Source organism: Rhinatrema bivittatum, chromosome 8, assembly GCF_901001135.1.
Source record: "Rhinatrema bivittatum chromosome 8, aRhiBiv1.1, whole genome shotgun sequence".
NCBI lineage: Eukaryota > Metazoa > Chordata > Amphibia > Gymnophiona > Rhinatrematidae > Rhinatrema > Rhinatrema bivittatum.
The window spans coordinates 250,218,022-250,244,989 of record NC_042622.1 but is presented as its reverse complement, the minus strand read 5'-3'; positions in this window follow the sequence as shown (position 1 = coordinate 250,244,989).

Here is a 26,968-nt window from a genome sequence, read left to right as displayed (position 1 = left end):
CTCCTGGGCTGTCTTAACGCAACTCCTCAATGTACAGTTCCTATAACTTTAAAGTTTCCCGGGGGTTCCTTCGAGACACGGGCTCTTATTGACTCCGGAGCCGGAGGGAACTTTATCACTCAGACACTTGTTCAACAACTTCAGCTAGCCACACGGCCCCGTGAGCCACCACTACGGGTTACTTCCATCCAGGGTACTCCCTTGCCTGGGACCATTTCTGTTTCCACAACGCCGCTTATACTTCAAACTGGGCTGTTACATAAGGAAACGATCTCGTTCCTGGTCTTGGAGAGGTCTGTGTACCCGGTAGTCCTCGGCCTGCCCTGGTTGCAACAACATTCGCCGGTTATTTGCTGGGAGGATCTTCAAATTACCCAGTGGAGTTCTCACTGTTTTCAGTCCTGCATTAAAACCACTGTGGTTCCTCCTATTCCTTTGGCCCATGTGGGGGCTCTACTTCCAGCACCCTACGCGGACTTTGCTGACGTTTTTTCCAAAGAGAAGGCGGAGATTCTACCTCAACATCGTCCCTTCGAATGTGCCATAGACTTGCTTCCTGGGACAACCCCTCCACGGGGTAGAGTGTATCCGCTCTCCCAACCAGAGACTAGAGCTATGTCGGAGTATATCAAGGAGAACCTTGCCAAAGGATTCATACGTCAGTCTAAATCTCCTGCGGGGGCAGGATTCTTTTTTGTGTCTAAAAAAGATGGATCCCTGAGGCCATGCATTGATTACAGGGGTTTGAATACCATTACAAAGAAGAATCGATACCCACTGCCCTTAATCCCAGAACTACTTGACAAACTACAGGGGGCTCGAGTATTCACTAAGCTGGACTTAAGGGGCGCTTACAACTTGGTCCGTATCCGTCCCGGGGATGAATGGAAAACCGTGTTCAATACCCGGGACGGGCATTATGAGTACCTAGTCATGCCATTTGGCTTATGCAACGCCCCAGCGGTATTCCAACATCTCATGAATGAGATACTTAGAGAATTATTGTACTCCTGTGTCATTGTATATCTTGACGATGTTCTCATATTCTCACAGGACTTAGAGTCTCATCGACGCCAGGTACGACAAGTGCTCCAGATCCTCCGGGATCACCACCTTTATGCGAAACTAGAAAAGTGTTTATTTGAACAGAACTCTGTGCCTTTCTTGGGATATGTTATTTCTGCTACGGGGTTCAACATGGATCCCGAAAAGGTGTCCGCTATCCAGAAGTGGCCACAACCTCTGGGGCTAAAAGCGTTGCAACGCTTCTTAGGGTTCGCAAACTTTTACAGACATTTCATCCCTGGATATTCGCGCTTAGTAGCACCACTGACTGCTCTAACTAAGAAAGGGGCAGATACCCGACATTGGAATTCCGAAGCATATGAAGCATTTCAAAACTTTAAAAAAGCGTTTCTGTTGGAGACCTGCTTACGCCATCCAGATCCACTGCGACCGTTCGTAGTGGAAGTCGACGCTTCTAGTGTGGCCGTGGGGGCGGTACTGTCTCAGTACTCTAGTTTCGGAAGATTGCTACCGTGCTCCTATTTTTCCAAAAAATTCACGCCTGCCAAGAGCAACTACGGTATAGGCGATAAGGAACTGTTAGCCATCAAGTTGGCTTTCGAGGAGTGGCGACAGTAGCTGGAGGGGGCCCAGCATCAGGTCACCGTCTATACTGATCGTAAGAATCTCGAGTTCCTGTCACATGCTCAACGTCTCAATCCCAGGCAGGCTCGATGGTCACTTTTCTTTAGTCGGTTTGATTTCATTCTGAAATACCGGCCCGCCTCAAAGAATGTTCGGGCCGATGCTTTATCCCGGAACTCCATCTTCGAGGAAAAAGATGATCCTCCTCAGTGCATTATCGATCCAGCTCGGATCCTTCTCGCCAGCACTACTGTTTCCCCGCAAGGACGAGTGGTGGTGCCCCGGCGTGACCGCAGGAAGGTGCTAGAGTGGGCCCACGACTCCCTCACGGGAGGTCATGCCGGTCGGGAAAGAACGTTAACTCTACTGAACCGGTATTACTGGTGGCCTCGAGTACGGCGAGATGTACAAGAATACGTTGATGCATGTCCAACTTGTGCCAGACAGAAGCCTCTTCCTGGACGTCCCTGGGGACTGCTACGTCCTTTGCCAATACCCAACGAGCCTTGGACCCATATCGCCACGGATTTCGTGGTGGATTTGCCTCCGTCCGAAGGTAACACGGTAATCTGGGTCACCGTGGACCGGTTCTCGAAAATGGTTCACTTGGTTCCTCTGCCTAAGCTTCCTTCGGCTCCGGAGCTGGCGGGGCTCTTCATTCAGCATATCTTCCGGCCTCATGGTCTCCCGCAAAGTATTGTCTCTGATCGCGGTCCACAATTTACAGCCCTCTACTGGCGCGCTCTCTGTAAGAAATTCGGAGTACAATTGAATTTATCCACTGCATTCCACCCACAGAGCAATGGACAGCCTGAACGGATGAATCGCTCTCTCAAGACATTTCTTCGTAGTTTCATTTCTGAGCGTAAGGATAACTGGGTTTCTCTGTTGCCTTGGGCCAAGTTCGCTTACAATAATCACACACATTCGGTTACAGGACAGTCTCCGTTCCAAACTGTCTTTGGACGTCATCTCAGACCTCCAGTTCCAGTTCCTGTAGAGGTTCAGTCACCTGCGGCTCAGACCGTGGCTATGCGGCTACATCAACTATGGGAAGTGCTACAGAAACGACTCTCTACCGCAGCTCAGAGAGCACAGAAAGTCACAAATCGTCATCGTTGGCCAGCTCCTGTATTGTTGCCGGGATCCAAGGTATGGTTAAGCACCAAGAACCTTCACTTCCCAGGGCGTTCCCGCAAGTTGGCTCCCAGGTTTTGTGGTCCGTTTCCCGTGGCGGAACGGATAGGACTGGTTTCTTACAGGCTTCGTCTACCTTCAACCTTACGCATCCATAACGTGTTTCACGTATCTCTCTTGAAACCTGTAATGTACTCTCGTTTTCACCAACTTTCTCAAGATGCAGTTTCTGCCACATCATCTGAAGAACCTGTTTATCAAGTACAGGAAATAAAGGATGTGCGCTTCAGTAATCGCCGATGGGAGTACCTAATAGCCTGGGAGGGTTGTGGTCCTGAGGAGGACTCCTGGGAACCAGCACGGAATATCCTGGACAAGTCTCTGCTGGCCCAATACCATCTGGACAATCCTGGAAAACCCGGTCCTCTATGGAGGGGGCGTAAAAGGGGGGGTACTGTTGCGATTCCGGTCACTGGCTCAGTGACCGGGCTCTTACCTTCTCCCGTAGCACTGCACTCCGCCGGGTCTCGGGCCTCTCAAGGCCGCATGGCAGCAGCGTCTCCACGAGGAGACGTCGCCAAAGACTCCGCCCCCCTTGGAGGGGTACGCGCGCGCGCGAGGACCGACGTTTTGAGCCAGCAGGACCGGATGCGAGGACACGCCTCCTGATGACGTCAGACGCTGGTAAGGGATTTAAACAAGCTCCGGGAAACTGTACTTTGCCTTGCAACAAGGTTCCTTCATTGAAGAGCTAGTTGCCGTCTGTCGTCCGGTTCCTGACCCCTGCTGCCTGTCGTCGGATTTCTGCCTGCCTGCCTGGTCCTGATTCCTGCCTGATATCTGGTTCTTGAGTTCCTGCTTGTCCTTGCGATTCTCCGTCTGCCTGATTGCTGCCTGCCCTGACTCCGGTCCGTGACTCCGTCTTCTGCCTGCCTGCTGCCTGCCTTGACTCCGGTCCGTGACTCCGTCTTCTGCCTGCCTGCTGCCTGCCTTGACTCCGGTCCGTGACTCCGTCTTCTGCCTGCCTGCTGCCTGCCTTGACTCCGGTTCGTGACTCCGTCTTCTGCCTGCCAGCTGCCTGTCCTGACTCCGGTTCGTACTCCTTTCTGGGTTCCCGCTTCTCTTCGCCTAAGTCCCAGCGGTCCGGGTCCCTACGGGCTCCTCCTGGGGGGACCTCGGGCTTCCAGGGTGAAGACTCCTAAGTCCTAGCGACCCGGGCTCCCACAGCTCCTCTGGAGGGGTCTCGGGTTTTCAGGTGAAGCCATCTGCCCAGTGTGATTCTGCCTCCCGGCCGTTCCTCCGACTCGGTCAGCCTAAGGATCCACTTCCGGATTTGGACAGCCATAACAATCATTCACTGCTATACATTCTAATTCTCCCATCTTACTTCTTAAACTTCTGGCATTAGCATACAAACATTTCAAAGTTTATTTTTTGTTTGTATTTTCATTCTGCTTTTTAATTTATAGGGATAAGTTAGAATTTTTTTAGCTCAGGTGAGTTTTTAGTTACAGGCACTTGGATAATTTTTCTAATTATTGGAACCTCACTGTCGGGATGCCCTAATTCTAATGCATCATCCTTTGAAGATACCTCTCTCTGTACCATGCACTGCTGAGCGACTGTCGGCTTTCCCCTTTGTTCTAGTTTAAAAGCTGCTCTATCTCCTTTTTAAAGGTTAGCGCCAGCAGTCTGGTTCCACCCTGGTTAAGGTGGAACCCATCCATTCGGAAGAGACTCCCCCTTCCCCAAAAGGTTCCCCAGTTCCTAACAAAACTGAATCCCTCTTCCTTGCACCATCGTCTCATCCATGCATTGAGACTCCAGAGCTCTGCCTGCCTCTGGTGACCTGCGCATGGAACAGGGAGCATTTCAGAGAATGCTACCCTGGAGGTTCTGGATTCAAGCTTTCTACCTAACAGCCTAAATTTGGCTTCCAGAACCTCCCTCCCACATTATCCTATGTTGTTGGTGCCCACATATACCATGACAGCCGGCTCCTCCCCAGCACTGTCTAAAATCCTATCTAGGTGACGCGTGAGGTCCGCCACCTTTGCACCAGATAGGCATGTTACCATGCGATCCTCACACCCACCAGCCACCCAACTATCTACATTCCTAATAATCAAGCTGCTGATGTGCTTCCACCGCATAGACCATTTGACTGTGCAATCAATTTGTAACCTGATTCTGAGCCACCCAGAGGAAGAGTTTATCCATTCTCCTTATCAGAGACTGAGGCCATGTCGGCCTATATCCAAGAAAATCTGCAGAAAGGATTTATTAGACCCTCTAAGTCTCCTGCAGGAGCCGTATTCTTTTTCGTCGGCCAGAAGGATGGAACCCTTCGCCCTTGCTTTGACTATAGAGGTTTGAATGAAATCACTATCAAAGTCCGGTATCCCTTACCGTTAATTTCAGAGCTGTTTGATCGGCTTCAGGGTGCAAAGATTTTCACAAAGTTGGATCTAAAGGGCACCTATAATCTCGTTCGTATTTCACAGGGGGACGAATGGAAAACAGCCTTCAATACTCGCGATGGCCACTTCGAGTATTTGTTGATGCCTTTTGGCCTGTGCAACGCCCCGGCTGTTTTTCAAAATATGATGAATGACATCTTGCGAGATCTGTTATATCAGTGTGTGGTCGTATACTTAGACAATATCCTCATCTTCTCTAGTGATGTACAAACTCACCAAGCAGATGTCATCACTGTCTAACAGAGGCTCCGGGATAATCGCCTATATGCCAAGCTCGAGAAGTGTGCTTTCCATAAAGAGTCTGTTCCCTTCCTTGGGTACATTGTGTCCAGTAAGGTTTTCCAAATGGACCCTCAGAAGACTAAAAGTATACAAGATTGGCCTCAACCCACCGGTATCAAAGCTCTACGCCGCTTCCTTGGCTTTACAAATTATTATCGTACTTTTATCAAGGACTACTCAACCTTGACAACGCCACTCACTGCTATGACTAAAAAAGGGGCCAACCCTTCACACTGGTCACCGGAAGCCATCTCCGCCTTTCAAGTACTTAAGGAGGCCTTCCTCAAGAAACCCTGCTTACGCCATCCCGATCCTCATTGACCATTCATCGTTGAGGTTGACACCTCTGATGTTGGCGTAGGGGCTGTGCTTAGTCAGCACAGTGATACACATGTTCTGCACCCTTGCTCATTCTTCTCTAGACGCTTTTCTCCAGCAGAGAAAAACTACGGCATCAGTGATAAGGAATTGCTTGCTATCAAGCTGGCGTTCGAGGAATGGCGTCCATGGCTCGAACGTGCCCAACACCAGATAACTGTATTCACCGATCCAAGAATCTGGAATATCTATGCCATGCTCAGAGACTTAACCACCGCAAGCTCAATTGTCACTATTCTTCAACCGGTTCAATTTCCTGCTCAAATATCGTCCTGCTGATAAGAATGTCCGGGCAGATGCTCTTTCATGCTCTTTTACTCCTGAAGATGTTCCAGACGAGCCACGTCACATCATTCCTCAGATGCTAAGAAAGAAGCTGCTGCATTGGGCCCACGACTCTAAGTTAGCAGGCCATCCAGGACAAGCCTGTAGTCTTGCTACTCTACAGCGATATTATTGTTGGCCGTCTATGAAAAAGGACGTCCAAACTTACGTGGAGTCATGCGCTACCTGCGCCAGGCAAAAACCTCTGGCCGGTCGTCCCTGGGGCCTTCTCCAGCCATTGCCTATTCCTGACAAACCATGGACACACATTGTGATCGACTTTGTCGTCGATTTGTCACCATCTAATGGGAACAATACCTTATGGATCATGGTGGACAGTTTCTCAAAAATGGCACACTTTGTGGCCCTGCCTGGACTGCCATCTGCCCCAGAACTTGCTAAACTATTCGTGCGGCATATTTTCCACCTACATGGCATGCCTAAACACAAAGTGTCAGACAGAGATGTTCAGTTCACCGCCAAGTTCTGGAGGGGGCTATGTTGTAAATTCGACATCTCATTAGATCTGACATCCGCATATCACCCCCAATCTAATGGACAAACGGAGAGAATGAACAGAACCCTTAAACAGTTTATCTGGGCCTATGTCAACTCTAGACAGAATGATTGGGTGGAGTTACTACCCTGGGCTGAGTTTGCCTTGAACTCACATCCGGCATCCGCTACTAAATCTACTCCATTTCAGATCGTTTATGGCCATCAACCACTTCCACCACTTCCCATACTTATCTGGTACATCACCCGCTGCTCAAGCTACAGCTGATGAGATCCACCAACCCTGGACTCAAACCAAGGAGCTCTTACATAAAGCTGGACAACGGGCCAAAAGATATTATGATGCTCATCATCAAGCAGCTCCCCAGTTTAAGCCAGGAGATAAGGTATGGCTCAGTACCAAATACATTCGGCTCAAAGTGCCTTTGATTCGATTTGCTCCATGATACATTGGACCCTTCACCATCCTTCGCCGCCTGGGATCCTTAACTTACAGCTTGAAGCTGCCACCCTCGATGAAAATACAAAATGCTTTCCACGTTTCTCTCCTGAAACCATTCATCCTCTCAGGGTCTCTCGCAAAACTCCTGACCCACAAACTCTTGATGCTGAAGATGACATCGCATAAAAAGAGGATGACATCCTGGATGTACGTAAAAGAGGAAAGCATTAGGAACATCTCATTTCCTGGGAGGGATACGGACCAGAAGAGAACAGCTGGGAACCTTCCGTTAACATATTGGACAAAGATATGCTACATCGGTTCCACCTCACTCATCCTAGGGGGGATGGGCCCTAAGAAGGGGGGTACTGTTGCGCCTGTCGGTCGCAAACGGCTGCAACCTTTGTTGCTTATCTCCTTTCTTCCTACAGCACCGAGTCTAGGGAGGATGGCCGCCTCTGCTTCCACACACCGACCTCCATGGCGTGCCCGGGACGGCGTGAGCACTCCTGGCAGCCATCTTGCATCCGGGGTAACCTAGGGCACGCGTGCCTGCCCCCTTCTTGTACGCGTCATGGCTGGAACCTCGGGGGTATCCCCACTGCATGACGTCATCCAATTACAGTACTTAAGCTCAGCTGACTATCCAAGCTACGATTTAGCAAGGATTCCTGTTATGCTTATTCTGCCATTCTGGGACTTCGCTTTGCTGTTCCTGTCTGGGTGTTCTCGGTACCCGCTCCTCGGGGGCCTTGTCACACCTAGGGCTATCCGCTCCTCGGAGAGCCATCTCTACCTGTCTCACCCTATCTTCCAGTGAGCTTCATTACCGTTCCTCGGACGACCCTCTAGTGCATCCGTTTCGGGTCTCCTCGGTGCCTACTCTACAACTGGCTTCCTCTGACTCTGAGTGAGTACTGGACCTGCTCTTCACCTTCCTCTTCCTTCATCGTGTGGATTCTCGGGTTATCCCGCTCTGCGGACCACTACCGGATCCATATGTCTTGTGCAACCATTACCACTGGCGTCCGGCCTACCCCGCACTGCGGACCACTACCGGAGATCGCCTGCACAAAGCTTCATCAAGAGAAGGTATTCCCCGGGTTACCCCATGCTGCGGGCCACTATCAGATCTATACTACCTTGTGCAACTTCCAGCTTCAGCCTCCAGCCTATCCCGCACTGCGGACCACTACTGGAGATCATCTGCACAAGTCTCATCTAGAGGAAGTATTTCCCAGGTTACCCCGCTCTGTAGACCACTACCGGAGAAGCCTACTTGCAGGCTCTTTACTTGGACTGGGTCTATTAACCCGCTCCTCGGGTTATTCTTGCTGCATAATAAGCTATTGCCTCTGTGGTCTATCACTGCTGAGATCCCGCCTGTCGTGGTGAGTCCCCACAGTGCTCCTCCCTGTGGGTGGAGTCATCTCTCCCCACTACCTAAGGGTCCACTGCCTAGTTTTCAGCATACAGAGAACATAACACAGAAAATGTCATAATGCCTCTGTATCACTTCATGGTGAGACCGCATCTTGAATACTGTCTAGAGATGTGAATCGTGTCCTCGATCGTCTTAACGATCGATTTCGGCTGGGAGGGGGGAGGGAATCGTATTGTTGCCGTTTGGGTGTGTAAAGTATCGTGAAAATCGTTAAAATTGTGAGCCGGCACACTAAAACCCCTTAAAACCCACCCCCGACCCTTTAAATTAAATCCCCCACCCTCCCGAACCCCCCCCCCAAATGCCTTAAATTACCTGGGGGTCCAGCGGCACACTAAAACACGGCACACTAAAACCCCCTAAAACCCACCCCGACCCTTTAAATTAAATCCCCCACCCTCCCGAACCCCCCCCCCAAATGCCTTAAATTACCTTGGGGTCCGTAGCCTTAAATTACCTCCGTAGCGGCGGTCCGTAGCTAAATCGGGGGAAGGGGGAGAGCAGGAAAAGCGGCACACTAAATCGTGTAGTCTTCAGCCGGACGCCATTTTGCAAAATGGCCGCCGCAAAATGGCGGCGGCCATAGACCAAAACGATTCGACGCAGGAGGTCGTTCCGGACCCCCGCTGGACTTTTGGCAAGTCTTGTGGGGGTCAGGAGGCCCCCCCAAGCTGGCCAAAAGTTCCTGGGGGTCCAGCGGGGGTCTGGGAGCGATTTCCTGCCGCGAATCGTTTTCCGTACGGAAAATGGCGCCGGCAGGAGATCGACTGCAGGAGGTCGTTCAGCGGGGGTCTGGAACCCTCGCTGAACGACCTCCTGCAGTCGATCTCCTGCCGGCGCCATTTTCCGTACGGAAAACGATTCGCTGCAGGAAATCGCTCCCAGACCCCCGCTGGACCCCCAGGAACTTTTGGCCAGCTTGGGGGGGCCTCCTGACCCCCACAAGACTTGCCAAAAGTCCAGCGGGACTTTTGGCAAGTCTTGTGGGGGGTGCAGGATGGTCGATGCAGGATGGTCGATGCAGGATGGTCGATGCAGGAGGTCGACTTTGGCAAGTCGACCTCCTGCATCGAATCGTTTTGGTCTATGGCCGCCGCCATTTTGCGGTGGCCATTTTGCAAAATGGCGCCGGCTGAAGACTACACGATTTAGTGTGCCGCTTTTCCTGCTCTCCCCCTTCCCCCGATTTAGCTACGGACCGCCGCTACGGAGGTAATTTAAGGCTACGGACCCCCAGGTAATTTAAGGCATTTGGGGGGGGGGGTTCGGGAGGGTGGGGGATTTAATTTAAAGGGTCGGGGTGGGTTTTAGGGGGTTTTAGTGTGCCGTGTTTTAGTGTGCCGCTGGACCCCCAGGTAATTTAAGGCATTTGGGGGGGGTTCGGGAGGGTGGGGGATTTAATTTTAAGGGTCAGGGGTGGGTTTTAGGGTGTTTTAGTGTGCCGGTTTTCCTGCCCTCCCCCTTCCCCCGATTTACGATTTTTTGACGATAAATCGGGTGAATTGGTATTGTATCGTGGCCCTAACGATTTTTGACGATTTAAAATATATCGGACGATATTTTAAATCGTCAAAAACCGATTCACATCCCTACTGTGTACAATTCTGGTCACCGCATCTAAAAAAAGATATAGTTGCGATGGAGAAGGTACAGAGAAGGGCAACCAAAATGATAAATGGGACGGAACAGCTCCCCTATGAGGAAAGGCTGAAGAGGTTAGGGCTGTTCAGCTTGGAGAAGAGACAGCTGAGTGGGGATATGATAGAGGTCTTTAAGATCATGAGAGGTCTTGAATGAGTAGATGTGTATCGGTTATTTACACTTTCGGATAATAGAAGTTCCAGGGGGCATTCCATGAAGTTAGCAAGTAGCACATTTAAGACTAATCGGAGAAAATTCTTTTTCACTCAACACACAATTAAGCTCTGAAATTTGTTGCTAGTGGATATTGTTATTGCAGTTAGTGTAGCTGGGTTCAAAAAAGGTTTGGATAAGTTCTTGGAAGAGAAGTCCATTAACTGCTATTAATCAAGTTGACTAAGGCAATAGCCACTGCTATTAATTGCATCAGTGGCATGGGATCTTCTTGGTGTTTGGGTACTTGCCAGGTTCTTGTGGGCTGGTTTGGCCACTGTTGGAAACAGGATGCTGGGCTTGATGGACCTTTGGTCTGACCCAGCATGGCAATTTCTTATGTTCTTAATTTTCCAAAGTGGCCATCTAATTAGGATGCTGAACTCAGAGCTCCCTGTTAGGAATATTTCTTTTCATTTTTGTACTTCATATATTTCATCAGATGGGAAGGAAGAGAAAGGGAAGTCTGCCATCACCCCAGTAGCGTCTATGCCGATTAGAGGGCCCATGGATGCACATGTTCAGCATCTGGCAGTTTCAACTCTAAGTAGAGAAGCTTTCACGGTTTCCTTCAGTTCTGGCATATGTGCCCCTTCTTTCCTGCCTCAGCATATTGGGGCTGATGATGGAGTGTTATCTGTGGTGTATGCCTTGCCTGAGTGGAGACCAGAGAGCACTGGAACTGGTGTGAGAAGCAGCCCGTTTGTGGGGGTTGATCGTGGGAACGAAAGCCTCTAAGCCTCAGGGCTCGGTGCGGCGAGAGCAATGTTATTTACAGAGAGTTTGGGATTGTTTTTTCAGGAATTGCTTTATTTTGGAACTCGCGGGTAGCTTATTTTGGGGCTTTTTTTTCTTAACTCACTTTTTTTGGGGCTTGATGGGGGAACTTTCGCCCAGTGGTTTATCTACAGGTGGGCATTAGTGGGTCATGGCCCACCCACTTTGGGTTCAGGCCCACCCAATTGGGAGTCAAGCAGTGATGAATTAAGGGGCAGGCCAATAAGGTGCTGAGCTGAAAAGATGCATGCAGGCAGGGCCTTGACTTTTTCCCAGCCGCAAGTAGTAGATGCTGTATTGTGCTGTGCTGTCGACATTTCCACCCTACTCCAGTGATTAGAGTCTCCGTGCTGGAAGGCACTGGGCTGTGACGTGCTGGCAGGGGTTCCCACCCCCCAGCCTGTGATTAGAAGCCTCGCATGGCATTGGATTATGACATGCTGGCGGGGTTCCTACTCCCCAGCCAACGATTAGAGACCCTGTGTGGCGCTGGATTGTGACCTGCTGGCGAGGTTCCTATCCCCTAGCCAGAGATTAGAGGCCTCGAGCAGCACTGGATTGTGATGCACTGGTGGGGTTCCCACCCCCTAGCCAGTGATTAGAGACACTCAGCTCGGCAGCACTTGATGCCCAATGGTGTGCTGCCAGCGGGCTTCTTACACCTTGCTGGCAGGAAGGAGGAGCACCTTGGGGAAGAGATGAGTCACATGGCATTGTGACTGAGAGAGAAGGGGAGAGGACGAGAGTGAAGGATAGGAATGGGATGGGTTGGTAAACTGACTGTGAGGGAAGGGGAGAGAGTGAGAATGAGGGGGTGAGTGGCTAAGAAGGAAGGGAGGGTAGAGTGAGGGAAGGGGATTTGAGTGACCAGAGAGGGAAGGGGGGAGGCAGTGGGAGGATGGGGGTGACAGTGAGGGAAGGGGGTTTGAGTGACTGAGGGTGGGAGAGGGAAAAAGAGAGGTGAAAGTGGAGGAAGGGGGTTGAATGACTGAGAGGGAAAGGGAAGGGGAGGGAGATGAGTGAGTGAGAGGAGAGAGTGCGGGAGGGGAAGGAGGAATGAGGGAGAAGAAGAAAGTGTAAAAGAGTGACATTTTTGCATCACATATATACAGTATATATGTGAGAGAGCAGATAAAGTTTGCATGTGCCCTCCACTTATTCATGATATTCTCAGGGTGACTGGAAATCAAAAAGTTCTCAAGTATGGAAAGCAGGGATTTGTTTATCCTTATTAGTTTTAATTATTGGGTGTTATCTGATGTGTCTGCTGTTTTGAAATATTTAATTGATTTTTGGGAAATGTTTAAAGTAATTTTTTATCCTAATTCTTTCTATTTATTAGATATTCTATTCATTTGTTTTGAAATATTTTTATTAGTATGATTTACTATTATGATTGATTCATATTTCTTGATTTTATTTTCTGAGGAATGATGTTTCTATTTTTGCATTATTGCACTGAGTATGAGTCTGGCTGAAATTGGAAGGGGCTGGAAAGCAAGACTTGGGGACTGGGGGAGAGGGGACTGGGAATCAAGACTGCTGGGGACTAGGAGAAGAAGGAAAGTGAGACTACTCTTGCTTCTGTTTCTCTGAGATGGGAAGTGGGAATAATTTGTTTTTCTGGGTGTCATTTTGGGAAATGTGCATCTCTCTCAATATTCCTATTTTTTACAGTACAGGGAAAATGCAATTGTTTTTATTTTTCTGGTGTTATACTGCAGGATCTGGCTTTTTGGGTTTCCAGCTCAGCGTTTGTCTCCATGTTTCTCTTTTTAATTTGTGGTTAATTATTCTGTATTTGGTGAGAGTCTGTTTGTGTTTTGCATGTGGGACTGAGGTGTTTGCTAGCATGTTTTTTTCTGTGTCAGGATCTGTATCCATTCAGCTTGCTCTTTTTTTTCAATCTGTCCCTTCTAGTACAGAGGTGTATTATGTTGTACAGCAGCGAGCATTGTGTGAGTGTGAGAGAGAGCATGTGTGCCAAAGCATTAACTCACTGAGGTGAAATTAGTTGTTTTGTGAAGTTCTATATAGCAAAACGTCTTGTGATAGTTTTCTACTGGGTTCATCCACGTGGGTAGAAAAATAGCACAGGAAAACCTGAATAATGAGCAGGAAGAGACATACATGAACTTCCTTGCATGAAAGTGTTGCTTTTAATATTCACTGTGGAAGGAATATGGGGAACGCTGAAGCTATTCAATGAAAATTTGCATCATGACCATGCTGACAGTACAGAGGATGAAGAAGTCCTGGCTTCTGTCATCGACTGTCAGTCCTTTCTTTAGTTAACTGTGAGAGCTTCGACAATTTTTTCCTCCATTGCACTCAGAAAAGTATTTTTTAAATGTTATCTGTGTATGGATACTTTCTAATAAAAGTAGTTTAAATCTCGTGTGTTTTGGGCTTGTTTTTTTCAGCAAAGTGCACTTGTTCTTTCTAGGCGAGAGTCCCCGGATATGGGCGTTATGGGTCGTCGGAGATACAGAAGATCAATCCCAGCACAGCAGGATCTCCCTCCCGTTGCTGAATTCTGCAGTTTCAGGCACTGTTTGTTCTTTGCACCTGAAGTGGGAAGGATCCTAGTGCCAGTTGCATTGTTGCTACCTCAGTCAAGATTTCGGGAGATTGGAGGTGGGGAAGACCTCAGCTGAGCCGTCCAATATTACTCTCCATGAAAGACAGCGCCCTGGCTCAAACTGCTGCTCAGTTTTACCATTAGAGATGTGAATCGTGTGATCGATTGTCTTAACGATCGATTTCGGCTGGGGGGGGGAGGGAATCGGATCGTCGCAGTTTTGTTTTTTAAAATATCGTGTAAATCGTAAATCGGGGGAGGGCGGGAAAACCGGCACACTAAAACATCCCTAAAACCCACCCCGACCCTTTAAAATAAATCCCCCACCCTCCCGAACCCCCCCAAAATGCCTTAAATTACCTGGGGTCCAGAGGGGGGTCCCGGTGTGATCTTTTACTCTCGGGCCTCCGGTGTGTTGTAGAAATGGCGCTGGCGCTACCTTTGCCCTGTCATATTGACAGGGCAAAGGTAGCGCCGGCGCCATTTTGTTTTTTGTCCCCCGACATCAGGAGCGTAGGAGATCGCTCCCGGACCCCCGCTGGACCCCCAGGGACTTTTGGCCAGTTTGGGGAGGCCTCCTGACCCCCACAAGACTTGCCAAAAGTCTTGTGGGGGTCAGGGACTTGTGGGGGTCAGGGACTTTTGGCCAGCTTGGGGGGGTCAGGAGGCCCCCCCATTTTGTATGGCAAAATGATTCGAGTGCAGGAAGTCGCTCCCGGACCCCCGCTGGACGTTTGGCATCCATCCAGCCATCTCAGTGACAGTCCTTGGCTGGGGAGCCAAGCATTAGGGCTTCTTCAGGGTCACCATGACAAGTTGGCCTCTAGGTGTTGCCTTTGCATGACAACGAGGGCTCCTGCTCCCCAGAGGCCTGTGAATGCTTCCTCCGCAGCATCCCCAGTCCTGGCAGGCCCAGAGAGATGGGGAGGGGGTCAGAGTTCTGGCCCCTGAAATTACTTCCCTGCTACTGTGTATTTCCATCTTGTTTCATGATGAGTTACAGTTTAATCTCACAAAAGCTGTGATGCGATTCTGACCCCAAGGAAACAGCACAGAGGTGCCATTGAAAAACTGAGTGATAGAGCCCATACAGTGGTCCAATTTCCTGTCCTGTCCTACTAGACAGGAATTCCTGCTTCAAGCCCTAGGCCTAGATCTTACTTGCAGCCCCCAAGGGAAGAGAAACTCATGTGTATTGCTTGAGATTGGCCTTGGACTAGAGAACCTAGCAGTCAGAGCAGTAGGCTGAGACTTGGGAGATTCCAGGGTTCAAATCCTGCTTCTCCTTGGGACCTTGAGCAAGCCACCTCACCCTCCATTGCCTTAGGTACAAACGTAGGAGCCTATTTACTAAAGGTTTTCTCCCATTTTGTGTCTATGGGAAAAATACTTAATAAACACTGCTCTTAGGCCTAGATTCATCAAATTGCTATAAATATAGCAGAAATAGTGCCAAAGAGTATAAAGGACGTGGTTAAGCTAATGTCCTGTCTATCGTTTCGCATAGGCAATTTACGTGTTGCACATTGCATTATCGCGTCGCACATTGCGTCAGCGCATCATATGTCATTTTACGCGGTGCACATTGATTTGTGTGTGGCGCATTATTTTTCTAGTTTATATATGCCGGCTTCCTGCAGCTGCCTCTTTGATGGTGTGTCAGGCGTTTGGAGAGAAGAGAGGAGAATAGGTGAGTTGGTGGTACTTGGTAGTTGCTTGGAGATATTTAGCAAGTTCTGAGTGAGGTGTCCTGTGACTTATTTCTCATCTGTTTCCCTTTCCCTTTGTCTATTATCTTGATCTGTGTGCATGAAAGTTTTTGGTAGTTTGTCCTGTTTGTCTATCTGTCTTTGTGTTTGGGCGAGATATGGTGGTGAGGCATGGTAGTGAGGCAGAGGAGGAGTGGTGAGGAGTGATGGTGATGCATGGTTGTGAGAAGGAGGAGGAGAGGTGGTGAGGCGGAGGACGAGTGGTAAGGCATGGTAGTGTTGAGGAGTGGAGAGCATTGAACATGAGAAGAAGAGGAGAGAGGAGAGGAGAGGCATGAGGAGGGAGGATGAGGAGTGCTAGTAGAAGGAGAAGGAATAGGAGTAGGGACAGGGATAGAGAAGGGGCAAGGGATAGGAGGAGATAGGAAGAGGAAAGGGATAGGCAGAAGAGTAGTGGGAGGGATAGAGAGGGCAGAGGGGAGGGGAGTCAGTAGGGCAGGTGCAGGGTTGGGAGGAAGGGAGGGAAGAGAGGCGTGGGAGTGAGAGTGAGAAAAGGGAGGATACCTCTCCAGAAGCAGAACTGGCACCCTCTTCAGGCAGCAGGGTATGTTCGTCTCAAGGCATTGAAGTTCAGCTCGGAGGACAATGAGATGATCATTGCTAGAGTCCTGGAAAATTATGCCATTCTGTTCGGCAACTGAGCAGCCAAGCTCTCGAGGGCAGCCAAGGGCTAGGTCTGGCACACCATCGCCCAGGCAATCTCTAGGCACAGCAGCGTGAAACACAAACTGCAACAAATACATCTGGCAGACTGGCAGAGGAGCTGATGCCCATGGAGGAGCTGATGCCCATGGAGGAGCTGATGCCCATGGAGGAGCCCATGGAGGAGCTGATGCCCATGGAGGAGCACCTCGTCCAAAGACTGGGGCTGGATGTATTCAAGGGCATGACTGAGCAGCTGGACACCACATGAGCTTGAGCCGGTAGGCTCATCTCACCTGTAAATAGCAAGGCTGCTACAGTTGTGCACATCATTTAGCATAAGATGCTCACATTGATTGACATACAAAGCGCACATCTCATGCCAAACAGTCCATGTGTGTATCTCTTGGCTTTGGTACTTATGTCTTCTTCTTCTTTGTTTCCACAGATCTCACCCAGGACTCTGCCGGTGCCAGCCGTGCAGCCCCAGGGACCAGTCGTGCAGCCCCAGGGACCAGCAGTGAAGCCCCAAGGACCAACTGCGCAAAGGCACTTTTCCAAGCCTCCTTGCTTATGGATGCTCAGACACAGTTCAGCGAGCAGGAGGAGGAGAAGCAGCAGCCTCCTGAGCACAGCCAGATCCTGCAAGCCCTTGGCTTAGCAAGCCCACTTTCCAGCTTCATGGAGGTACCCAGCCTGCAGTGGCACACTAGAGCCTGCACAGCCTCATTCCAGCATACCACATGGCCAGCACAAGGCAGCACACACCAAGACAGAGCAGCCCACCAGCCCCCTCATGCCACTTCTGGAGGTTCAAACCTCCACTCTGCCCATGACCAGCACAGCACTAGCACCAGCTCCGGTACCAACACCGACATCGAGTGAGGCCTCAATGCATGAGCAGCTGCCCAACAGACAACCCAGGGGGAGGCCCCCCAAAGACATGCCACCCCCAAGTGGCAAGCCACAGTGTGGCAAAGGGTCATGCATGTTCACAACTGATGCCCTGTAATGCCTAGAAACAAGAATTGTTGAACAAGCCTGGCTGGGCCTCTGGAGAGGGTTCCTGTGCTGGCTAGATGGAAGAAGACTGCTCACTACAGAGGTCCTGTGCCGGCTTGCTGAAGGGGATGGTCTACTGTCTGCCACTGTTGTCCTGCTGCCTAGTTCTAAAGCCCTCCTCGATGCTCTGCCCACACTCCAGCCTCTTTGATGCAGTCTCCAGTCACAGTCCAGCTGCTGCCTCTCCTTATGATGTCTCATCTCCTGCTCCTGATGCTGGTGTCTGTCTCATCTCATCTCATCCTGCTGCCGCCTCCATGCTGGTGTCTCATCTCATCCTGCTGCTGCCTCATCTCATCTCAGCCTCTGCAACCTCCATGCTACTGTGTCTCCATCTCATCTCATCTCATGCTGCTGCTACCTCCATGCTGGTGTCTCATCTCATCTCATCCTGCTGCTGCCTCCATGCTGCTGTCTCAACTCATCTCATCCTCTGCTACTGTGTCTCATCTCATCTCATGCTGCTGCTACCTCCATGCTGATGTATCTTCTCCTGAGGATACTACATTGATGCTGCTGTGTCTTCTCCTGGTGGTCCTGCCTCCATGCTGCAGTGTCTTCACCTGGTCCTTGGCTTCCATATTGCACTCTCCAGTCCGGGTCCTACTGCCTGTTACTTAACCTTTTCTGTCTTGGCCCTCAGTCTGTCCCCTATTACGAGAAGCAATCCAGGTAGAGGACCACCCTACCTTATTCTGTAAGATGATCAGGGTTGATGCTGGACACAGGTGGATGAGCACCCAAGCAGGTCCAGATGATCCAATCCAAGAGGCCAATGAGAAGTCCAGGTCACACTCCAGATCGGGGCAGGCAGCAAGCAACAAGTCCGAGAGACAGTCCGGGTCAGGGCAGGCAGCAGACAAATGTTCCAGGGCAAACTAATCCAAGAGGCAGGCAGCAAGGCAAACAGGTCCGATAAGCAATCCAGGTCAGGACAAGCAGCAGACAAGGTTCCAGGCAGGGAAATCCACTGAAGCTCCGGCACAAGCAAGCCTGTAGCCGAGGCATAGCTGTGCTGGAGAGATCTCTTTAAATACTAGTTTTTCCCACGCTACTGCGGGAACCTCCGGCCTGGCTGCTGATTTCAAAAAGGGGGCAGAGTCAAGCCGCGAGTTGCGCGGTGCCGAGTCAAACGATGCTGTCGAGCTGTACACCACGGGAGCCTGCTGGAGCTTTGCTGAACGGTAACAGTACCTCCCCTCAAAGCTCCCTTCTCTTCTCTTTAGGTCTGGGCTTAAGGGGGAAGCGTGATGAACTTCTTTGAGCAGGCGGGGAGCCTGTATATTGTGAGCTGGCTCCCAAGTGTTCTCCTCTGGCCCGTAGTTTTTCCAGGAGATACTGCAGAGTTCCTCTAATTCTTCTGGAATCCAACATTTCCTCAACCTCGAATTGTGTATCATTCTCCACAATCGAGGTGTTAGGTCTGGTCATCCTAGAAGGCCATGACAGAATTGCTGGTTTGAGAAGTGAAATATGGAAAACATCATGAATGCATAGAGTGGACAGCAGACGAAGCTTAAAGGTAATTTTGTTGATTGCTTCTCAATAGGAAAAGGACCAAAAAATCTAAGTGTGAATTTCAAAGATGGTATACGCAACCGGAGATTCTGGGTACTTAACCAAACCAAATCTCCAGATTGAAGTTGAGGAATTGCTCTCCTCTTCTTATCAGCCTGAGCCTTCATTCTCAGAACAGTCTTTTGTAAAAGGCATCGTGTCTCCTCCCAAAGCTTAGCCATAGAATGGATGGCTTGGTTAACTGCAGGACAAGTTGATGGTGAGGTGATGGGTAGTGGAACTCGGGGGGTGTCTCCCAAAAACCACAAAAAAAAGGTGTTTTCCCGGTGGCTTGAGCCACATGATTGTTGTGACACATTTCTGCCCATAACAATAAAGATGGTATTGATTAACATAAGGTCGAAGGAAGGTCTTGAGGGATTGATTAATCCATTTGGTGAGACTGTTGGGCTGGAGATGGTAGGCTGTGGAAAAATCAAGTTCAATTTTTTTATTTCTTACAGAGTTCTCTTCAGAATCGGACTGTAAATTGGACTCCTCTATCTGAAACAATGCTTACAGGCAGACCATGGAAACGAAAGATGTATTGTAGGAGGGTAGTCTAGGAAGAGGAATAAAGTGGGCCATTCTGGAGAATCAGTCTACTATGACCCAAATGACCATGTTCTTTTCTGAAGGAGGGAGGTTGGTAATAAAGTCGGTGGCTTTGTGAGTCCATGATTCTTTAGGAATAGGTAGAGGCTGTAATAACCCCAAGACTCACTGACAGGGAGTCTTCTGAGCTGCGCAGGTGTGACATGATTCCACGTATCTTTTATTTATTTATTTATTTATTTATATATACCGACATTCATCTCAATTGAGATATCACACCGGTTTACATTCAGGTACTGTAGGTATTTCTCTATCCCCAGAGGGCTTACAATCTAAGTTTTTTGTACCTGAGGCAATGTAGGGTAAAGTGACTTGCCCAAGGTCACAAGGAGTGATAGCGGGACTTGAACCTTGGTCTCCTGGTCCATAGTCCAGTGCTCTAACCACTAGGCTATCACTCCTCCCCTTTTAACATCCACTCTCCATTGGGGCCACCAATAATGTCGTGAGACCAGATCTCTGGTTCGTGGTATTCTGGGGTGCCCAGCTAGATGAGAATCATGGACCCATCAGAGGACCTTCTGCCTCAGACATTTGGGAACCACCGTCTTACCTATGGGCACCGTGAAGGTGGCGGCAAGCATTATTTGGGCTGGATCAATGATATGCCAAGGTGGATCAGGAGTATCATCAGGGCTAAAGCTTCTAGAGAGGGCATCTGCCCGTAGATTCTTCTGTGCGGGTCGCAAATAGAGGTTGAAATTAAATCTGCTGAAAAAAAGTGCCCAGCGAGCCTGCCGAGGATTCAAATGCTGAGCCTGTGACAGGTATGCTAAATTTTTATGGTCAGTGTAAATAGTAATAGTATGTCTGGCTCCTTCTGAAAGGTGTCGCCACTCTTCAAGAGCGAATTTTATCGCCAGGAGTTCCTGATCCCCAATAGTATAATTTTTTTCCGTCTGAGAAAAGTTTTTGGAAAAGTATGCACAAGTAAGTAATTTTCCAGAATCTGATGGTTGTAGAAGAATGGCTCCTACTCCTAGGGCTGAAGCATCAACTTCCAAGATGAAAGGTTTGGTTGGATCGGGGTGTCTTAAACAGGGGTCTTTTACAAATTTCTCCTTTAATCGTTGGAAAGCATGGATGGCCTCAGGCGGCCAATTGTGAATAGGGGCTCCTTTCTTAGTCAAGGCGGTGAGTGGAGCCACCAGGGTAGAAAATGCTGGAATACATTGTTGGTAATAATTGGAGAAGCCTAAAAATCATTGTAATGCTTTGAGCTCCAGTGGTTGAGGCCATTCCAGGATAGCTTTGAGTTTTTCTGGATCCATAGATAGACCTCTTCTGGAGACAATGTATCCTAAGAATGGTAACTCTTCTTGTGAAATAAGCATTTCTCTAGTTTGGCATATAATTTATTCTCTCGGAGATGTTGGAGTACTTGCCGCACATGGTCCTGGTGTTGTTCCTCCGTTCTTGAAAAAATTAGTATATCGTCCAGATAGACAAGTACATGGGAATAAAGGAGAACATGGAAGACATAATTAATCATGGCTTGAAATACGGCTGTGGCATTGCAAAGCCCGAATGGCATTACCAGATACTCATAATGTCCATCACGTGTGTTAAAAGCCGTTTTCCATTCGTCTCCCTCTTGAATTCGGATTAATTTGTAGGCCCCTCTTAAATCAAGTTTAGTAAAAATCTGAGCTCCTTTAACTTGATCAAATAGTTCGGAAATAAGTGGAATCAAGTACCGGTTCTTCTTGGTAATGTTATTTAACCCTCTGTAATTAATGTATGGTCACAGAAACCCATCTTTTTTTTTGACAAAAAAGAACCCGGCTCCAGCTGGAGAGGAGGATGGTCTGATGAATCCGTGGGCCAGATTCTCTTGGATATACTGCGTCATGGCTTCAGACTCAGGCTCTGAAAGCATATAAACTCTCCCTCTGGGAGGAGACTGAGCGGGGAGTAGATCTATTCCACAATCGTAGGGCTGGTGGGGTGGTAACGTCTCTGCTTGCTGCTGGCTAAAGACAGCTGCGAACTCAGTGTACTTATGTGGTATGCCGGAGCACTTCATCGCAGAACTTTTCTGGCAAGGTTGAACTTTATTAAACAATTTTGATGACAGTTCCGGCTCCAACTGGCTAACTGCAGGGATGCCCAATCCAACGGGGTTGATGTCATCTTAGCCAGGGCAGACCTAGGATCACTTGATTAACAGAGGAAGGGAGTACATAGAACTGAATGGATTCCTGATGCAGCACTCCTGAATTCATTTTAACTGGTTTAGTGATACGGGAGATTCGGATCCCCAAGGGTTGCCCCGACACTGACGAAATGGAGAGTGGAGTTTTTAATGGTTCGGTGGGAATGTGATGAAGCTGGACAATGTTTTCCTCTATGAAATTGTCAGCTACCCGGAATCTAATAAGGCCTGGAGATGAACAGGCTCTTCTCCCGGGGATATAGTAACCAGGATTAATATTTGTGGAGAGGAAACGGTGGGACCCAGGGAGGCCTCTCCTACCCGGCCTAGGTCCGAGAGTTTCCCGACTTGTTAGGGCATCTGTTCACAAAATGTCCTATTCTGGCGCAGTATAGACAGAGATTGTTTAATCCTTTAAGCTGCCGCTCCTCAGGCGAGAGTCAACACCAGTCAGTTTGCATGGGTTCTTCAAGACTAGGCTGAGCTTCCAAGACTTGGGTGTCTCAAGTGGCTGTTGAAATGTGGGTGCTAAGCGAAAGGGTCATCGGACAGTTGCGCATTCCCAAGCCCTCTCCTGGAATTGTAGGTCCAAGCGAATTGCCAAACGTATCAGTTCCTCCATGGATTCAGGTGGTTCCCGGGCTGCTAACTCGTCCTTTATGGGTTCAGACAATCCCTGGCGAAAGATAGCAGTAAGGCTATCCTCACCCCAACAAAGTTCGGCCGCCAAAGTCCGGAATTGAATGGCATAATCCCCCACTGAACGGAAACCCTGCCGGATCTGAAGTAGGTTGGAGGCTGCCGAAGTTGAACGTCCTGGCTCATCAAAGATAAGGCAGAAATTTTTCAAAAATTAGTCCAGATTATTCAAAATGGGATCGTCTCTCTCCCAAAATGGGGATGCCCAGGCTAAGACTGGACCTTCCAGTAAGGACAAAATAAAGGTGAATTTAGTCTTGTCTGAGGGAAATAGTGAGGCTTGGAGTGAAAAATTCATGCGGCACTGATTTATGAAGCCCCGACACTGCAGAGAAGCTCCATTAAAACAAGGTGGAGGTGGAAGACGTAAGATGGCAGATGGCGGTGTGGCGGCAGGAGGAGTTCCAGGTGGAACCAGTGCCAAGGAATCCATGCGAGCGGCTAAACGTTCCAGAACTCCTGTCACCTAATCAAGTACTCCTAGTTGTTGTTGGATCCAGGAGGCTTGTAAAGCGGTCAGATCTACAGGCTCTATGGCCTCTGCTAGCTGTTACGGATTTGATAGTGAAACCAAGGCAGAGGACTGCCTTACCTTATTCTGTAAGATGATCAGGGTTGATGCTGGACACAGGAGGATGAGCACCCAGATAGGTCCTAATGATCCAATCCAAGAGACCGATGTGAAATCCAGGTCACACACTGGATCGGGGCAGGCAGCAAGCAACAATTCCAAGAGACGGTCCGGGTCAGGGCAGGCAGCAGACAAAGGTTCCAGGGCAAACTAATCCAAGAGGCAGGCAGCAAGGCAAACAAGTCCGAGAAGCAATCCAGGTCAGGACAAGCAGCAGACAAGATTCCAGGCAGGAAAATCCACCAAAGCTCCAGCACAAGCAAGCCTGTAGCCGAGGCACTGCTGTGCTGGAGAGATCTCTTTAAATACTAGTTTTTCCCGCGCTACCGTGGGAACTTCCGACCAGGCTGCTGACGACAAAAAGGGGCAGAGTCAAGCCACAAGTCGTGCGGTGCCGCACCGAGCCGAGCAATGCAGTCGAGCTGCACACCGCGGGAGCCTACTAGAGCTTTGCTGAACGATAACATTCCCCTACATGTAAGTTAAACATTGACACATGTATCAAAAGGACAAGACAAACAAACTCATCATATAATTGTATATTTGAATACATTTAACTGATTTAAATAATTAATGTTATTATATGTGCCTTTCTGTAAACCGTTGTGATGGTAAATAACTTAACGACGGTATATAAAAGATTTTAAATAAATAAATGTGTGCCAGCCCCTCAAACCAAGCTAAGACTACTTGTTTGCAGACATCATCAAACCCTGAAGCAGTACATCAGAGGTGCCACACGTGTCCTAGCAGAAAAATCTCTACCTCATAGTCTGAATGTGCATGTCCCTGGCAGCTCTACAGTATGTTCTCCACAGATACAGATTTTTCTCCCTGACACAGGGAATATGCTAGGCCCAAAAATGCACCGGCTGCTGCTTCTGCTTTACCTGTGTGATGGGCAAGACAAACTGTGCCTGACATCCTGGCTGACTCATCACTAACAGCCCACACCTGATCTGCAAGTACCTTGTCTGTCCTTGTCTAGTGAGGACTCTTAAAGGTTGTGACTCATCTGTGAGATTTCTACTGGTCCAAATGGGAGGACTGGAAAAGGGCACTTTTTACATTGAACCCGTAGAAAGTGTGTAGTGGCTGCCCACACACCAAGCTTTATGGCAAGTGCATTATTTGGCCTCACAAGATTAGCAGGTCTCTTGAGCATAGGGAGAAAAAACCAGGCCCTGGTGCAATGGCCTGCACACCTAATTGTACAAGCCACTTGTCATGTCAGCAGCGCTGTTACATCCCCCACAGCACCCCCCATGTCCATGCCATTTGCTGCAAACATATAGTCAGAAATGGAATAGGGAAAGAAGCATCTGTCTTACCTACGAGCCAACTGTCACCATAGAGGTTGTCCTCAAAATTTTCAAATAGGTACAGTTGCCTAAGTATAAAGGAATTGTGCATGGCTCCCAGGTACCTGGCCACCAAATCGAGGATGCGCATTCGAGTGTCACAGACCACTTGCACGTTGAGGGAGTGGAAGAGCTTTCTGTTGCGGAAGATCTTCTCCCTGTTACTCCCTGGGTCGACCCTCTCCCTGAAGGGCCAGAGGCACAGGCTCTAGTGCAGAAACTTCCCTAGGATGGCTTGGAACTGGCCTTGCCTGTTCTTGAGGTTGTTGTTGTTCCTCTTGCTGTTGACTGCAGCGAGCTTTCTGAAGCATCCAGTATCTCCCAACCAGCAAACTTGCCACAAACATTATGGGTTTAGGATGACAGATCAGATAAGAACTGGAGGTTTATTGGCCCAGGGGGGCCTGGTAGGTATGCCTGATAGAGTACTTCTTTTTTTCGCCCACGATAATAGCTGCAATCCAGGATAACGGCCACAGACGCGCACCAAGTTTTTTCCCATGGTACCATAAAGAAAAAAGGTATAGTTATTTCTGACATTAAATCCCGCGTTTGTGTGCATTATTCTATTCCGGAATGCAGTAGTGCACCTTAATTTCATTAACACCTCCCATTTGCATACCAAGATTAAAATTTGCATGCTAGTTAGCATTGCGCTTTTTATCGCATGCGCAATGCGTGTTAGACCCCATTTAACGTGCGTTAGAGCCATAACACAATTTGATGAATGACCCAATTAGATTGTAATCCCTCCGGGGACAGGAAAATATCTACTGTACGTGACTGTAACTCACCTTGAGCTTGGGTTTAGAAAAAGTGAATAATCAGATCCAAATCCATCATCAAATAAGGCGCTGGTGAATGGAGATATAATAGGCTCTGACTGGACTTGGAAGACCAGGGGTCAAAGGAAGCTATGTACACCGAACAAATAAAATAAAACATAGCAGGTAGAGGCTGCCTTAAGTCAATAAAACTGCTCTAAAAATATCAAGCCATGGCAGGAAATACAGCAGGACCACTACAGGGAGTCTTTAATTTGCCCTGATACGGTTGGATGATGACCTTTAATTTGTTCAGCAGATTGCAAAAATTTGGACTGGAAATGTCAGCTAGCAGGGCTGAGTGGGGGTGGGCGGATGGGGTTTGCGCCTGACAGACTTTTACTAACAGGAAAAAAAAAGTATGAAATGTAGCTACACGGTTAAGGTGAAAGCAGAAACAAGTCCGTACAATGGTGATCACCTGTGGGCTGAGAAAATGTTTTGCGGTTTGTGTTCCACGAGCAATAAAATCTCTTCCTGCCCCCCCCCCCCCACCCAAGAAGAAGCTGAAGGAAACTCCTGGATTGATTCCCATATATTGCAATGTCAACTAAGCTGAGTGCACGCTCAAGCCTTAATACTGTATAGAGAACCATATTTAAATGTTAGTCTTCAAAACTAACGCTGAAATAACAGGACTTTCTAGGCAGGCTCCGTAGCCCACGGTTTAACCTCTACTGCCAATAGTCCTTTGACTCTGCACAATGTAACAGTACTTACTGAGAGATGGTGGCCCCCAAAGCCACATTCCCTCCGATAGATGTGCCACGTGTGAGGGGATGCAGCACTGTACATGTGGCTAAGGGAGCATGTGGGTATAATGGGGTTCTGATGTTGCTAGTAGAGTCACCGAATATCCCAGAGTAAGGGCTTTACTCATTCACTGGCGCTTTTCTTTTACACATGCAGCTACGAAAAGTCCATGCCCCAAACAGCTCATAGTCTTACGGCCTGGTGCACGCCAAATCCGGGAGATGCGCGCACAAGTCGTGCCGGTGCATGCCATGCGGATTTTAAAAGCAGCTCTTGTACGTGCGCATCTCCTGCTACGCGTCCAAATGAAGGGTGCCCAGAAAGGGGGCGGGGCATGGGCGGTCCTGGATTTCAACTTCAAATTAGCACAGAAATACTTATGCGCACGCAATTTTACGTCTACTGTGGAGGACGTGTAAGTAATAAAATAATGATAAATAGATAGATTGGTGGGGTTTTAAGGGTCAGGGCTAACAGGGGAGAAGGGAGGCTATTACAGTCTTATCCCTTACCTGGGTGAATGGGGAATGATCTGGCAATGGCGTCGGCATGCATGTCTATTAAAATCCCATTTCTGAGAGATCACGTGATGCTGAGCGGGTGAGCGGGTGATCGGACGCGCGCCTGATCGCTCCGGGGACCCCCCTCCTGAATAGCCCGCCAAAAACGTGCTTTTTCGCTCCCAACTGCCCCGATTTGGCTTACCCCAGTCTGCTAAGGAGCCAGGGTGCCTCCGGAGACATCGAGGGACGGCATAATCGCCGGCATGGTGGCCAAAGCAGGCAAGAAAGAGAAGAAGAGACTGAGAGGCCCCGATCCCAAAATAGCCGACGCGACTGAGGCTCCCCCGGCTCCGGAACCTGCAGACCCGTCGGGGGCTAACATTGCAGCTACAGTTATTGCTGCTCTGGAGGGGCGATTTACACAGCTCTTGGCCCAAATACAGGTGTCAGCTCGCAGCTTACTGACATTCACTCTCAACTCCAGGCTGCAGAGCACAGGATCTCGGAGGCAGAGGACAAGCTGGAGTCCCAG